This window comes from Penaeus chinensis, chromosome 37 (genome assembly GCF_019202785.1).
Source record: "Penaeus chinensis breed Huanghai No. 1 chromosome 37, ASM1920278v2, whole genome shotgun sequence".
In the NCBI taxonomy this organism is placed as follows: domain Eukaryota; kingdom Metazoa; phylum Arthropoda; class Malacostraca; order Decapoda; family Penaeidae; genus Penaeus; species Penaeus chinensis.
In genome coordinates this window covers 5,816,591-5,834,090 of record NC_061855.1, presented here as the reverse complement: position 1 = coordinate 5,834,090, position 17,500 = coordinate 5,816,591, and positions in this window count along the sequence as shown.

Here is a 17,500-nt window from a genome sequence, read left to right as displayed (position 1 = left end):
CACTGACCTTATCAGTCATCGGCCACGTCACGACTTTGCTTTATTTTCCTTTCTACTCACCCAGTTTTTTCAATTTTGTCTCTAATCATACAACTTCTCTCCGCTTCGAGGGATCTTCTCCTTCGTCCAAATATCTCTCCCGCTTTCCCTTCCTGATATTTGTTATTCAGATCTAAGGCTGACTTCTCCTACCTTGTTAAAACTTGTGACTTCTTTCGTCTTGTTATTTCTTCACCCTCTTTCCGGATATTGACATGTACGGTATATATATCGTTATCGTTTCCTCACATTAGCTTGATTTAAAGCTTTGTTATTGGCATTGCTGTCATCATAATAATTATCAATATATTTTCTACTATCACTAGAATTGTTCATACTTTTATTTTTCATTATATGTGTTACTATCATAAACATAATTATCATAACCATTATCATTGCTGTTATTTTTACAACAGTCGCCTATTTATCCTTTGACCATCCCTTCTCCATGTATGATACTATCCACTTCATTCGAGACCTGAGGCGTGTTGTTATTTCATCTTGCATTCTGTCTGGACACTCTACCGTCTTTTCTTTTGAATAGAGAACAGAAGCTCCCTAGCAAAGTTCAATTGTAATTCTTAGTGTATATATATATATATATATATATATATATATATATATATGTATGTATATATATAAAATTATATATGTGTATATATATAATATATGTATATCATATATATATATAAAACATATCTATATATATTATATATATAATATATATAATATATATAATATATATATTATATATATATATATATATATATATATATGTATATATATATATATATATATATATATATATATATATATATATATTACACATACACACACACACACACACACACACACACACACACACACACACACACACACACACACACACACACACACACACACACTAAAACACACACACACACACACATACATATATATATATATATATATATATATATATATATATATATATATATATACATATATATTACACACACACACACACACACACACACACACACACACACACACAAAATGAGAAGATGAATATAAAAAAAAGAAAAACAAATACACTTTCGGAAATGAAACGATAATACAAAAGAAAGCAAGAAGACGAAGGAAAAAATCAGATTATAAAAAGAAAAATTAAAAAGTCCGTCAAAGAAAAATAGTCACGCGGGAAAAAAAATGTCTGCATTAATATCAGAGTTCCTTTGTTTTATATTTTAAGATATTTTTTCATATTTTTTTGTGTCTGTTTTTATTATTTTATAGGCATATTTGTTTTACTTGTTTTGTATTTGTTTTCTGTCGGTTTATGTTCTGGTTTATTCCTGTTGTATAAGATTTATTTTCTTGTATGTTTATGTTTCTTGTAGATATTAATTTTGAATGTTTTAAATTTGGTTTACCTGTGTGGGATTTAATTTTTGTGTTGTATATTTTTGTATATTTGTTTTGCCTTTTTATTCAGTTTTGCGATACAATTTTTTTTTTTGTTGGATACTATTTGCTACACAAGATTTTTTTTTATGTTTTTTTTTAACTCATTGGTTGTATGTTTTAGAGAACCTATCTTCTCTCTTGATGTTCCCTTACATATCAGTCTGCGTATTTTGATATTTGAACGGATAGTTGCGCAAACTGCAAAAAAATAATATTTTGCGAAATTGGGTCGGATAGAAACGTGAAATAAAGACGCGTATCTTTAATTATAATATATATTTTTTTCTTATTATTTCATTTACTTATTATCTATTTATTTATTTTGATATAGCATCATTTATTATTTTCTAAATCTACAAGAAATAACACCACTCAGTACTAATTTTCTACTTTCCTCATGGCTTTACCGAAATCGTGTTGTTAAATGTCGCAATATTGCAAAGGATGAGAAGCTTTTAGATACTTTTTATTAAAATAATCCATCAAGTTCCCGACTCTAAAAAATGCTGAGTAATCGGGAGGATACATTAATATTTATGCTGCGTTCGTAATATTAGGGAACAGAAAGTAAATATTTAAACCTCCTGTGCTTTCTTTTAAAGTAAGAGTTTTGGTGATGATGCAGTGACTTTCCCTGGTAGGTAACTTTTATCATCATAATTATTGTATAATCTACTTTACGATCATTATAATTTTGTTATTGGCATTGCTATCATCATAATAATTATCAATATATTTTCTACTATCACTAGAATTGTCCATACTTTTTTTTCATTATATGTGTTACTACTATAATCATAATTATCATAACCATTATCATTGCTGTTATTTTTACATCTATCATAACCATTATTACTGTTATTGTTTTCACAGTTATTATAACCATTATTATCGTCATTACCTACATCAATATCATCGTCATCAATTTTATTCCTATTAGGACTAATATTACCATCGCCATATTACAGATAAACATTACATGGCCGGTACTAATAACTACAATTAACAAACACAAACCTCACCTTCATCTATTTATTTCGGGTGTCTGAAATCCATTAGTTTTCACTGTGATAATTTGCATAATAGATTAGAGACAACTGCACACATAATATGCTTAAACTGATTACCTTTACAAAGTGGTATTACACCTTCGCCATGTATATATAAATTGACGTATTCTCGTTCACGTAACTCCCCCAGCCTGATCTTTTTCATCCCTAAGCCTATTGTCTAAGCATTTCGCGTGATTTCTGAAATCGAAATGCTTGAAAAAGACAGCTGACAGACCCTGCGATATAAAGAAAGGAGGTAGGAGTAATTGATAGGAAGGCAGTAAAATATGCAAAGGAACTCTGCAATTTATGACAAATTGAACTCGCTCGTTCTTATGAAAAACTGTTGCATGGTATATTTGATCATCATCCAAGATAACAGCATCCTGGAAAATGAAAATATTAAACATTCTAAGGCAACGTACCTTTTAAAGATTTAGCACCCTGCTCTATCATTATAAATCTGTACAAATCCTACAGGTATATTACAACCAGCAGATTCGCAATAAATACACGGCCGCTATGTGAATCGGCTTTAACTACGAAGTCGTACGTGGTTCCCCAAAATATATATTTTTCGAACCATAAATAGACAATAATTGATGACACAAGTTGATGCGTTGATATTATAATTTACAGATTGGTGATGCTAACTGATATGCGACGATGTTCTTATATATTAAATTCAGCCAATAACCATCAACCGTCAAAAAAAAAAAAAAAAAAAAAAAAAAATTGTCCTCGCTATTTCCTTTTCGTCTTTCCTTTTAAGCCATTTGTCATCACTGACCTTCTTCGTAATATACTTTGTCTCGTTTCCTTTGATTTATTACCTCCCTCTTTTTCACCCAGCGTTCTGTTTTATCTCGAATCACACACGTTTCTGTTGGCTTTAAAGGAACTTTCTCTTTGCATAGCGTCTTGTGGATTCATTTCTCGATTTTCGTCATTTGTCTGTGAGTCTCATTCGTGTGTGTGTGTGTGAAGGGTGAGAAAGAAGATAGAGGGAGAACTTCTGTTATTCCTATACACTTTGACTTAAACACATACACAGACACATAAACATACATACACACACACATACGCATACACACACACACACAGACACGTAAACACACACACACACACATACAAACACAGATATATATGTATAGTCTCTCTCTCTCTCTCTCTCTCTCTCTCTCTCTCTCTCACACTCACACACACACACACACACACACACACACACACACACACACACACACGCACGCACGCACGCACACACACACACACACACACACACACACACACACACACACACACACAAACATGCAAACATATTAAGAAAAAGATATATGTACACACACACACACACACACACACACACACAAACATGCAAACATATTAAGAAAAAGATATCTGTACACACACACACACACACACACACACACACACACACACACACACACACACACACACACACATATATATTTACATAGATATATATACATATATATACATATACATACGCATATGTATAGATAGATGTTTAATGTCATTCAATGGCACTCAGACGCAAGCTGGCACTCTGCGCTGTGCGGTGTAATTAGATTAACATACTAAGCCTATTTGTCCATTATTGTGTTCGTTGTGCATTTTGCTCCATTATGCATTCCCTTTGTATTTCCAACAATGCTGTCTGTTACCTTCCCTTTCCCTTCACTGCCAAAGCGTTAAGTATGTCTGTGTGTTTCAGAGCAACAATATAGGTTCTGTTTTTTTTTGTGGAGATTTTGATTTAGAAGAATGTCTGGCTTTGCAAACTTCATGGGGATGTTATCAGTTTTGATCAAATAACAAATCTAAGTTGACTTTTCTCTTTGGTATTGCCTTGTTTCCTTTCTAATATGAAAATAAATTTGTAATAGACTAATAATTTTTATTCAACACTAGCATTATACCTATTTCTTATGCACATTCCTTAATGTTAACAATTATATTCCCAAGTTGTCTGAAGATTGTCATTGTTGTCTACCTTCACCTAACCCTTTCAGATTTCCTTACTGAATGTTGCTTTTTTCAGTCATGTGTATGTGTTTGCTTGTTTGTTTGTTTGAGTGTGTGTGTGTGTGCGTGCGTGTATGTATGTGTGTGTGTGTGTGTGTGTGTGTGTGTGTGTGTGTGTGTGTGTGTGTGTGTGTGTGTGTGTGTGTGTGTGTGTGTGTGTGTGTGTGTGTGTGTGTGTGTGTGTGTGTGTGTGTGTGATTGTATGTGTGTATACATGTTTGATTCTAGATTTATCTATATCTATATATATCTTTACTAACTGAAATTTATCTCTATATTCTTCTTTCTTTTGTCTGTTTAAGTTGTGTAAGGTTTTCTTTCGAGGGGAAGCCCGAAACCATCCACCCAAGCGGCGGATGGCGGCTTAGGGCCGAAAGGAATGAGGGAGGGAGCCTAACCTTCCCCTGTGAGGAGGCTTACTGTCCCATGCCCCTGGTACATATCCTTAGAAATAGGGTCTAGTTATGGTGTTCTTGACTCTTAAATGAATGGGTAAAACACAAAAACTAAGCATCACATGTAAGTAAAAACATAAATTATAAAACATACGAAACCTCGTCCTGAAGGAACGGCTTTAACATTAAAAAAAGGACTTGGGCTTTAAAAACGGGGCATCTCTGGCTGGTGCTAGCCACTGTAAAAAACAACAACCTTAGGCTGTAAACCTTATGCAAACTTTAAGGTATCCACGTCCAACATTTCCTAACTGGCATATAAAACGGCTCATACACGCGACGCCACAGTAAAGGTTAATTCAGGGGTACACAAATACCAGTCCTGAGACAACTCACGTATGTTTATTTTTCAGAGGTATATATACAGGGTGGGCCACGTCATTATGGCAACAGTTATTTAAACTAAAGTATAAATTACTTAAGAATATATTATTAAACAATAGTGTTAATTAACAATTAATAACAGAAAAGGGGTTAAGCAACCAGGTGGAAAACTTACTAAAAGATACAAAGGAAACATTAATAGTGTATTAAATCACCGTAAAAAAACTCAGTAAAACAATAAACTCAATAAGTAAAACAACACCAGAATAAAGATAAAATCAGTCAACAATACGTACGATATGCAGAGTGTCCTCTGTGAGCCTCCATTAATTAATATAATCTATAATTAAGGTGATGAAGTGGCAGGTCGTAAATATAAAAGCGAAAAATATAAGTTGTGAAACAGATATCTAAGACTAATGAAAAATGTATAATTAATAACATTTAATATTTAAGTAATTTTAGAAGAATACAAAAACCTTAAATAAGGTAAAATTAATATTGTAAAATAATGGGATGGGTTCGACATGAAAATTAATTATTAAGAAGAAAAAAAAAAAAAAACAGTTCAGGCCATTCAGTAAAAGAAATAAATTAAACAAAAAATGAAAAAAGAAAGAAACATAAAGCAAACAAACAAACAAACAAAAAGACTGAGGTCCCCATCTACCATTAAAACACTTTACACTGAATAAAAAGCGTTAAGAACTCGAAAATAAGTACGGCCACTGATTCGAAGCGTTCGAAACTCAAGCAGGGCAACTCGGGAAACAACAATTCCAGTAGTTTTATTTGTACACATTCCAAAGAAAACATAGCTTGGCAGCAACAGAGTGCAGTCCTATTGGTTGCGTGGGCGGGATTGATCTCCAGCGGGTTTGAGCGCCTTCCTCTGGCTTATCCTGGATTATCAAGGGTTTCAAGGGGACAGGTAAGGTATTAAGGTACAAGATAGGGGGTGGGGGTAGGTATGAGGACGTAAGTTTAAGAAAAAGGGACGAAAAGCAGAGAAATAAAAGGAAGCCACGAGATGAAAATGAAAGAAATGAACACGAGATTACCGGAGGAAACGAAAAAGTAGAAAACGAGAAGATTAAAATGCGAGAAGAGAAGGATACAAAAGAACGGAGATTACGAGGGAAAAGAACGGGGAAGAGAAGAAAATGAGGAGGAGACCAGCATGGTAGAAAGTAAGGAATGAAAGTAAGATTAGAAAAGGAAAGGGGGAAATGAAAGAGGAAAGAGAACGAAAGAAATGAACGAGGAAGAAGTGAGAGAGAGAGATAACGAGAGAAAGTAGTTAGCAGAGACGAAAGATAGTGAGTAGAGGAAATAGGGTACAGGTTTCAGGAGGATGATACATGAGGAGGAGGAGGAGAGAGAGAGAGAGAGAAAGAGAGAGAGAGAGAGAGAGAGAGAGAGAGAGAGAGAGAGAGAGAGAGAGAGAGAGAGAGAGAGAGAGAGAGAGAAGAGAGAGAGAGAGAGAGAGAGAGAGAGAGAGAAAGAGATAAAGATAGAGATAGAGATAGAGATAGAGATAGAGATAGAGATAGAGATAGAGATAGAGATAGAGAGAGAGCGAGCGAGAGAGAGAGAAAGAGGAGTGGAAAAAGGTAAAGGGGGAGACTAAAGCAAAAGGGAGGCGTTGTAATTGCTCATGTTCATTCGTTGTCCTCTTCCCATTCACAAATAGGCCAAGTACACTAATGACCTTAATTGGTAATTAGCTACCTTTATGAGAGCAATTATTTCCCGGAAAAATCCAGTCCTGATTGTCTGATGACAGTGTACCTAATTATATACTAATTCTTTATTCTCTTTTGTTTGACTCCTATTTTTAATTACCTTTTTCTATGAATAATTTAATTTTGTCTAATGGCTGACCATGCAGTATTTCATAAATATCATAATCAAATAGTTCTTTAACACTCCTAAACACACACACACACACACACACACACACACACACACATACACAGTTATAAGTCTCTATTTCCCACCCATTTTTTTTTTATCTTCCTTTACCGTCACTGGCTTTGTTAGTCATACATTTACTACAAAATCAACTCCTTCTGCCATTGCCATACACGCACAACTCTCCTTCGCCTTAGGTCCTTGAGGCAAATCGATTTCACATTTTATCCGACTTTTTCGTAGTCCTTTGCCTGACCATAGGTTGAATTTCATGATCCTTATTTCATCTTAGGTCAGATGGCAAGTAGGTATATATCCTGGTTATCTTTTCGTGACTAGGAGGAGGGGAGTTAGTACGGAGAGTGTTATTTATATTGTAACAGGTGATGTGTCTGTATTGAATGGGGAATGTCTCGTATAGTTACTGAATAATTTACCTTGTTTTATTACCTATTTGCCTCACCGCTGATATTCTCTATTGGTTTTGTCTTTCACAGTAAGAAAAAAAAAATGTCTATCTATCTGTCTATATGTATATATGAACACTATGTTTAGTTTTAAAGGTACACTGTCTTGTCATAAGCAGTGGCAATATGACGAATACTGTGAGGTGATTTGCCTGTTCGTTTGCTTCATTATAATCCCCCTTCCCAATTCTAACATTTTTTCCTGCTGTACCCCTTCTCTTTAATTACTAAAATACTGCTGCAGATGCATTTTCGAATAAACAATGCAGTCTTTCATTTGGAATTTATTTTTATCCTTTAGTGAGAGAGAGAGAGAAAAAAAAAAAAAATACGAATTCAATCTTATGGTTTATGTCTAAACTACTACTTTTATTATCAGGCGTATTTATTTATCCATTAATTCCACCCTATTTTAATTTGCCGATTGCCCTTTGTACTCGACTTATATAAAATAATTAATATTAATCTGGTAATATGTCTATATCATTTCTATCGTGTTGTATTTCTACCCCGTTAACCATATAAGCAAAACGTGTGGAACCAAATTGATTTTCTTCAATATTCCAAACCTCTTTCCTCTTGTCCATAGCCACTCTCACCTTACCTTTCCCTCCCTCTGGTCCGTCCGTTCTATCGACTTCTCTTGAAGGATTTCTTAGCGTTTCCAAACCTTTTAAAAGGCGTCTCTCCGCTTTTCCTTTGTGCTTCCCTCCTTGCGTTAGATATTTCACTCCCTACTTCAGATAGCACTCAGGACTCCCAACGTTGTGTTATCTCGTTTTATTATTTTTTGTATTTATTATTATTTCTTTTTTTTTCCCTCCGTAATTGGCCTTCGTTCCTCCCTTTGTCTCCGGATTTTCGCAATACGCTCTGTTCAGATCTCTTTTTTTTCTGTTTTGTTCCATTCAACTTCCCTTTGTCTCTCTTATTAACGCAAGTATGGCTTCCTTGTGGCGTTACAAGTCTAGTGTCTTTGAGAGAGTTAGGAAGTATATGTGTATATTTGTATATATATAATACATATACATATATAAATATATGCATATGTGTATAATATATACAAATACATACATATACATATACACACACACATATATATATGTGTATGGATATATAATATATATGTGTGTGTGTATGTATGCATGTGTGTGTGTGAGTGTGTGTGTGTGTGTGTGTGTGTGTGGGTGTGTGTGTGTGTGTGTGTGTGTGTGTGTGAGTGTGTGTGTGTGTGTGTGTGTGTGTGTGTGTGTGTGTGTGTATGTGTGCGCGCGCGAATATTTGTACAAAACATATACATGAATACATCTATCTATTTATCTATATCTATCCATTTGTATATCAGTGTATGTATGTATGAATGTATGCATGCATGTAAGAATGTACCTATATACATACGTATATTTATCTATATAAATATATGTATATATATTGTATATATATAAATATATGTGTAAATATATATATATATAAATACATATATATATATATATATATATATATATATATATATATATATATATATATATATGTGTGTGTGTGTGTGTATGCATATACACAAATGCACACACACACACACACACACACATACACACATACACACACACACACACACACACACACACACACACATACATATATATATATATTCATTTATTTATACACACACATATATATGTATATATATAGGTGTATATATTTATATATATACACATATATATAGATATATATACAAACACACACATATATACATATATAAGTATATGTGTATGTGTGTGTGAGTGCGTTTATATGCGTGTGTGTGTGTGCATGCATTCTGTATCAAAAGCTATACAAAACATTGGACTTTTTCATGTGTTGTACCTCATCAGATTAAGCCTCTTTCCAATGTCTTCCAATTGTAACCTCTCGACACAGTATTATATCTAAGTATATTTTTTCAATTACACATATTTTCACTCCTGTTTTCCTTTACTCTCGTATTCCCATTTCATTTTCTATGTTACTCAACTTTATCCCAATTATCACTGGCTATTTAAACCACATAATTTCTCTCTAGTGTCATCTGCTTAATTGGTTCCCCTTTGTTCATCCATCATTCATTTTAAACGCAATCACACAGGTTCCCTCCGTTCTTAGCAATCTCCCTCCGAGGCTGAATACCTCTCCTGGTTGCATTTCAACATTCCTGTTCTACTCAGTTGCAGAAATCGTGTTTACTGTCTTGATTATACTAGTTAAGTTATTGCATTTATCTTGTATCTCTTTGTATGGGTGCGTATCTACTTATTCTATCTTTATGTCTGTCCGTCTGTACATCAATCTATCTGACTGTCTGTCTCTCTATCTATCTCTCTATTTATCTATCTATTCATCTATCGTCTATCTATCTATCTACTTATCTATGTTTTTTTGGAAAATGTATGTTTTTTCAAGCATATCCAGGTTGCTTGAAGCTGTTATTTTTCGCTACCTGTTGAACACCTCTCTCCACGTATTATGATGTACGGTCGTAATCCTTTGTTTCTCCTTTTGTTAATATGTATATTTCAGTTATTTCATTCATACCTTTACCACCTTTGTCGCAATGAACACTGTTCACCAAAATTTAAATAATTTTTCAAACTTTCATTGCAGATTCACAGTTTATCTTCAAATATTTACCTTCATCTGATATCTGATACAGAAAAAAACAAGAGCCGATTACGTGCATATTTGCACAGTGATAGTCCTACATCAAAACTGTCATGTTCTTTATACTTTACCACGTCTTTCTTGTAATTCAAACTTCAGACCTTATCAGTGGTCCATCCATTGCATTAACTTATATTCAGTTCTCTTATCTCTTTTCACGGTCAGCATTTTTATGAATGACTCTCCCCACCTCGTCATTCCTCCTTTAATGATTATTCTTTCCTAATAATTCCAAAAGCACTTGGAACTCAATATTTTCATCTCGACTGACATTTCATTTGGGGTTCTTGTGGATGGTGCTTTCGTCCTTCAGGCAAGCTGCTGCTAAAATGCTGATTGTTTTGTCTTTTTTAATCGAGTGATGAGTTCCAATTCTCGATAACCAGTATACATATTGTAAATATATGCATTCATATATATATATATACACAGCACACACGAGTTCGCGTACACACACAACAAAGCATGGCCTGTAATGTGTATATCACCTAGTTCAGTCGTATCATAATCCATGGTTAGGAGGGAAGAAAATGCTATTACAGAAGTGCTAATGTTGAAGACAGTGCCTCACCTATATGGAAGAGGAGATATGAATTGAACATGCCTATATACTCATATTCTCTAGTCTTACATATCTTCAAAGCGTCTTCCATACGAACTCTTGGTTGATAGGAAGAAGAAGACGAAGAAAAAGAAGAAAAACGTTGGTTTTACACAACAGAAAATTATGCTTTTCAAAACATTGAATTTTCAATATGGTATACATTTTTTGAAGCAGATATTGATGTTCTGAAATGGAACTTACCAGTACTCATAGGTGCTGGTTATTGTCAACAGAGAAAGTGCGCTTTTGCAAAATCAAAGATTTATTTGGTTACTTATCTGCCTTTGGAATATTTAAACACCTGATGGTATTAAACTCCAGTCCACATTGAGAGAAATGCCTGTGCTGAAAAAACAAACAAAAAAAAAAACCAGCAGAGGATATAACGACAGCGCGGAAATGATGATGAGAGTGATACTGATATGAAAATAATAAGAAAATTGTAATATAAATGATAATAAAAAATAATAATGATAAGAGAAAAGAGATGACGAAATATATATTAGTGTCTATAAGGATAATTGTTTCCCTTAAAGTGAAATTTGTCTGAAATAATGAAAGACCCGTTGCTTTGCGATTAAGTTTTTTTTCTAATCATTTGATATGACATGGACAGTGTCCTTATTGTATTTGTTTCTTCTGTTCTTGTGTGGATTTGATCATGTTCCGTTGTCCGGTTATGCAACATTTAAAGATTTTTGTTCAGGTTTCTATCTTATCGTATTCTATTTGTCTGCGTTACTAGTATCAGTATTATGATTAACATAATTCGCATTACTTATGTTATGAGTATGTTTTGTAATATGATCATCGTTTGTATCATCCTTATTATTATCATCCTCATCATCATTTTCATAATCACTGTTTACATCTACTTCGTAACTTCATTAGCAAATCTACCCAGGTTAGTATAATATTTGTTAAGCATATAGTTATTTTATAAGTCGTACTGATATTAATAGCTAACAACTGTGACCTTTGTCTGTACCTACACAATACAAGCATTTAAAAGTCAGCATCTTCATTAAGGCATTCTATATACACAATGCTCCGTAAATTGCCTCTCTTAAATTGCACAACTAGCAAGGGATAATTACACACACACACACGTGCGGCAACGGGGGCTGTAAACTAATTATATTTACAAAGGAACATTACACCTTGGTCATGTCCATGTGTTTTGATACGCCCCTGCTCATATAACCTAATTTCCCCTGGCAGATCTTTTAATCCCAGTGTCTAAGACTTAAACATGGGTTTATAATCAAGGGCTTAAAAAAAAACCCTGTGGAAATAATGAAGAAACGTATGTGAATAAACAAGGATACAATGACGCGATAGAAAGTGTAAATTTATGGTTCACAATGAAAAGCATGGACAGTCGTTGCAATTATTGAAGAGCTAAAACACAAGCTGCAACAAACAACAACAAATGCAACAACAATAAAACCAATATAAATTCTGTCGTTATTTTAAATACGGATAGATAAACTTTTCATCTTAAATCAGTAAACTTAAAATAAATAAAAATTTCTAACCTAGATCTAAAGAAGAATATTCTATAAGAAATATAAAATAGATTTACACGAAACATTTCCCTTGCGTGGTTTTCATAACACACGATGCCAAGTATCTGTAATTAAGACGATAAATTCTGAAATATTGCACACTACGTGTTCATTAATTTTCGTCTAATCACTGAATCTAAAAACGCTGATCAAACAATTTAATTCGTCTAGACTGGTGATATGTGAATTAATATATATATATATATATATATATATATATGTATGTATGTGTGTGTGTGTGTGTGTGTGTGTTTTTGTGTGTGTGTGTGTACGTGCGTGTGTGCGTGTGTGTATGTATGTATGTGTATCTGTATGTATGTGTAAGTGTGTGTGTGTGTGTGTGTGTGTGTGTGTGTGTGTGTGTGTGTGTGTCTGTGTGTTTGTGTGTGTGTGCGTGCGTGTGCGTATGTGCATGTGTGTGTGTGCATGTGTGTGTGTGTGTGTGTGTGTCTGTGTGTGTGTGTCTGTGTGTGTCCATACATACATACATATATGTAGATATATGTGTGTGTGTGTGTAATTTTTAGCAGAACGTGTTTGATTTATTTATCACGCGATGAATAAGCTGCATTCGGAATCGTTACTGACTGTTCACGCTTTTAAACATTCTTTCTAAATCGGATTCAATAAATGGAAAATTAATTATAAATTATAACGCTATTCATGAATCAATAATTTGGAGTTAGGATCATTCACAGGTATAAAATAAGGGTTTTAGTATAATGGCGATGGTAGTATTAGTAGTAGTGGTAATTGTAGTATAAGTAGTTGTTACTGTGGTAGTAGTGGCAGCAGTTGTAGCTGTTACTCTTGGTGTAGCAGTAGAAGTAATCGTAACGGTAGTAGTATTGATATTAGTAATATTTGTTGCTGTTATTGTGTACGAGTATTTCTATCTACAGCAACAGCAGTAGCAATAATACAGATCCTATTACTACTTCTACTACAACAACAGCTACTAAAAATGACAATGCAATCAAATCCAGATAGAGGATCAGACTGAAGCTCCATGATATTAACAATTAAGCTTCGAACGATCTAGTGGACGCTGAGGTTACTGGAATTTGCTCCTACGATGCGAACCAGATAACAGATACTAATTACTTTAAAGTGTTATTTGCAATATGATTGTTCGTGCTCTTGCTATTAGTAGAGGTCGCTTCATAATTCACGTTTTCTTACTTATTATTATTATCGCTGTTATTATTATTATTATCATCATTATTATTATATTTATGTATTGTTACCATTACCAAAATCTACATTGCTGTTACAATCATTATCAACAGAGTTATTATTGTTATCATTTTTATAATCAATTTATAATAATCATTACCATTATCATTACCATCCTGTATACAAAGGAATGCAAGTAAAGTTCAAGAATTCCCAGCATGATAAAATAAATCAATAGCCATTTTCGACGCAGTGTTTTGACAAGAAGACGCTTAAAGATGAATCGAGGAAGCGCGCATATTGTCCGAACGTCAGGCCAAAGCGGAGAAAACGACCCATAAATAGCGGAACAGCGGAGGATGTCAAGTCACATCGAGGCTTTGAGTGAGGTTCATTGGCCTCAGCTGAAAGGGAAGCTGCCACGGCTATTGTCAAGGGACGAATGGTGAGGGCAGTTACCAGGCCACAACAGGAAATCCCAGGCACTCGTAAGAGACCCATTATAGCACGCGAGTCAAGTACCTGGAAGCACGTAAGGTATATAGTCCGTCGTGTGATCGGGTTGGCCTTTGGTTCAGGGCGATCCAGGCTAATGCACATTGCGTCATGATGGTTGTAAGGAAGAGCAATGCACCGCTGAGCTGCCTCGATGCTGTCCCATTATCCACATTAAATGAGAAGGCTTAGACGGTGCTTACTGCATGCGGTTGAGCTGCTGACTGCCGCTGGATCTGGACAAGCTCTGATAGATGAACAGAGACGAATTTCACCACTGGTTTTGATATTAGATTATTATATACTGCAATTGCTGCAGGGCTACAGGCAATGGCAATAATTGGTCACACACACACACACTAATAAATATATATATATATATATATATATACATATATATATACATATATATTCGTGTGTATGTAACATACGTATATATATATACATGTATATACCTATATATGTGTGTCTGTGTGTGTGTACATATACATAACACACACACACACACACACACACACATACACAAACACACACACACACACACACACACACACACACACATACACACATACACGCACATGCACACGCACATACGCGCGACACACACACACACTTATATGTATACATACATATTTTTATCTTTTCTTACTTTTTTCCCAACCTTTTCTTGATATCGGTAAACAGATTCCTTCGTAATTTAAATGTAAATTGCCCCTTCTTTAATTAAGTCAATTTGGTACTCGAATTATGGTTGATTAATCATACTAATGCGCTGGGTCATATTTCTATTTGAAAGTCATTTTAATATCTTTCTCTCTCCAGCACAGACTCACTCTCCAACGCTCTCTCTCTCTCTCTCTCGCTCTCTCTCTCTCTCTCTCTCTCTCTCTCTCTCTCTCTCTCTCTCTCTCTCTCTCTCTCTCTCTCCCTCTCTCTCTTTCTCTCTGTTTTTCTCTCTCTTTCTCTCTCTTTTTCTCTCTTTTTTCTCTCTCTTTCTGTCTCTCTCTTTCTCTTTCCCTCTCTCTTTCTTTCTCTCTCTCTTTCATTCTCTCTCTCTCTCATTCTCTCTCTTTCATTCTCTCCAACGCTCTCTGTCTCTCTCTCCCTCTTTCTAATACACATCTCTCTCTATCTCCTATTCTCGTCCCTTTCGCACTGTGTTTCCGTCTTTCTCTCTCTCTCACTGTCTGTTAATCTTTTTGTCTGTTTGTGTATATAGCTATCTCTATCTCCCAATGCAAATATCCTTTTTTTTAAATCATCGTTCTTGCGCATATCTATAATTATGTCAAATCCTTAAATAGAAAACCGTTTCACACTCTAATTTAAAATCCACTTTTAGTTTATTTAACATTACATGAAACCCATGTTTCATATTCACGGTCCAACTATTTAGCTCTCACTTATGTTTTTTTTTGTTTTACAGTTTACTTACGTATAGTTATATTTAGTCGATAGTGATGAAAGAAATACATTTTTTTCTGTATTTTTTTTTCTATAGCCAGACTCGAACGATAACACAAAAACGGTAAATGAAAGAAAAGTAAATGTATTTTCTTTATCCTAATATGTTCTCTCTATATAGAAAATGAATCAGCGTTTATTTAGTACTTGCTATTGTTCATATACAAAATATTGTTTTTTACAGTAGCGAAAAAAGTATAGGTATAATCTAGTAATCTCTATGACTTTTAATTAATTTCCTACACAATAGGCTCAAAAGGAAAATCAATAAAGCTATCCACCCGTTTCTAACTTAATGAACTTCAACTTAATCCCAAACTTAATGGAAAATCAACAAAGCAGTTCATCTATTTCTAATTTCATGGACTGTAAAGTAATCACCAGCGAAATCTACGGATCCAACCAGATCACCTTCAGCCAGTCAAATTAAGAATGAATTGCGTTGATTGATTTGTAATTTGCGTGCAGAGTGATTATCACTTTTGTGACTGGAGGGGAGAAAATGCACATGGTGAGCTGGATGGTTGAGTTTATTGTCTTAAGCGTTTTAATATTTCCAACGTAAGCTATTTTGGTAGAGGTAATTAACTCCCTTTGGCTTGCGAGTTCAGTGAAGGTAATTACTGTATTAATGAATGGACGTATAAGAGATTTCTGATGAGCTCTGTACTCTCTCGATTTTTCTGTGTACCTGTTCATTATTTTCTATATACGGCATATTGCTGATCTATCAATGTATCTGTCTTTTGGATATATTTTAATCCGTTTATCTGTTTGTCTTTATCCATGGCTATTCTGTTGTTATTTTAACCGAACTTCATTTGTTTTCGCCATTACTACTGCAACTACTACTATTATTACCGTTACTATATTACTATAGCAATTACAGGAGATATCTTGACAGACCTATATATTTACATGAATATTAAACAGGTATTATGCAGTCTCCTCCCGTAAGCGCTAATTATAAAAGAAAAAGAGCTAGGATGAAAAAAAAAAAAAAAAAATAGAGCAACCCTTATACTCTGGACGTTGTAAAAGATAGAAGTATAGAAAAAGTACTTCATCGAATTCATTTATAATGAACCCTAAGAACGGAAGAAATACACATGTTCAAGAATTCTTTTACACGGGCAGGATTTTCAAAATGATTTCTTGCGGCCGTGCACTGCAATCCTGAAGCTGTGTTGTGCTTCAAATTAGATACGTGAAGAATGCTCCCCCCCCGCCCCCCACACCCACCCCCCGGCCTGTTCCAATTTAAAAAACTAACTGCGGTATTGTTGCTTTTGTGGAGAATTGGCTTTCGCTTCGATTCTATTGTTGTTTTCCTTCCCCGAGTGGCGTCGGATTCGTCTCCCTAACCCTTTTGGCACCAGAGAGGGAAGGCTTTATATAGCTCGGGAATCCTTAATGGATATTCCAAGTTCACTACAAATTTTGTCCAAAGTGCATTTTAGTACTATAATGAATATATTTATATATATACTTTATATATATATCGTGAATGTATATTCTTCATCCTATTATGTTCTCTCTTATTTATATTGTTCATATCTAAAATATTGATATTTACAGCAGCGAAAAAGTGTATAGATAAGTGATCCTTATGACTTTTAATTGATTTCCTACACAATATACTCCATCTTCAAGAGAATAATCAATAAAGTTATCCATCAGTTTCTAACTTAATGGACTTCAACTTAATCCCAAACTTAATGGAAAATCAGCAAAGCAAGTAATCTATTTCTAATTT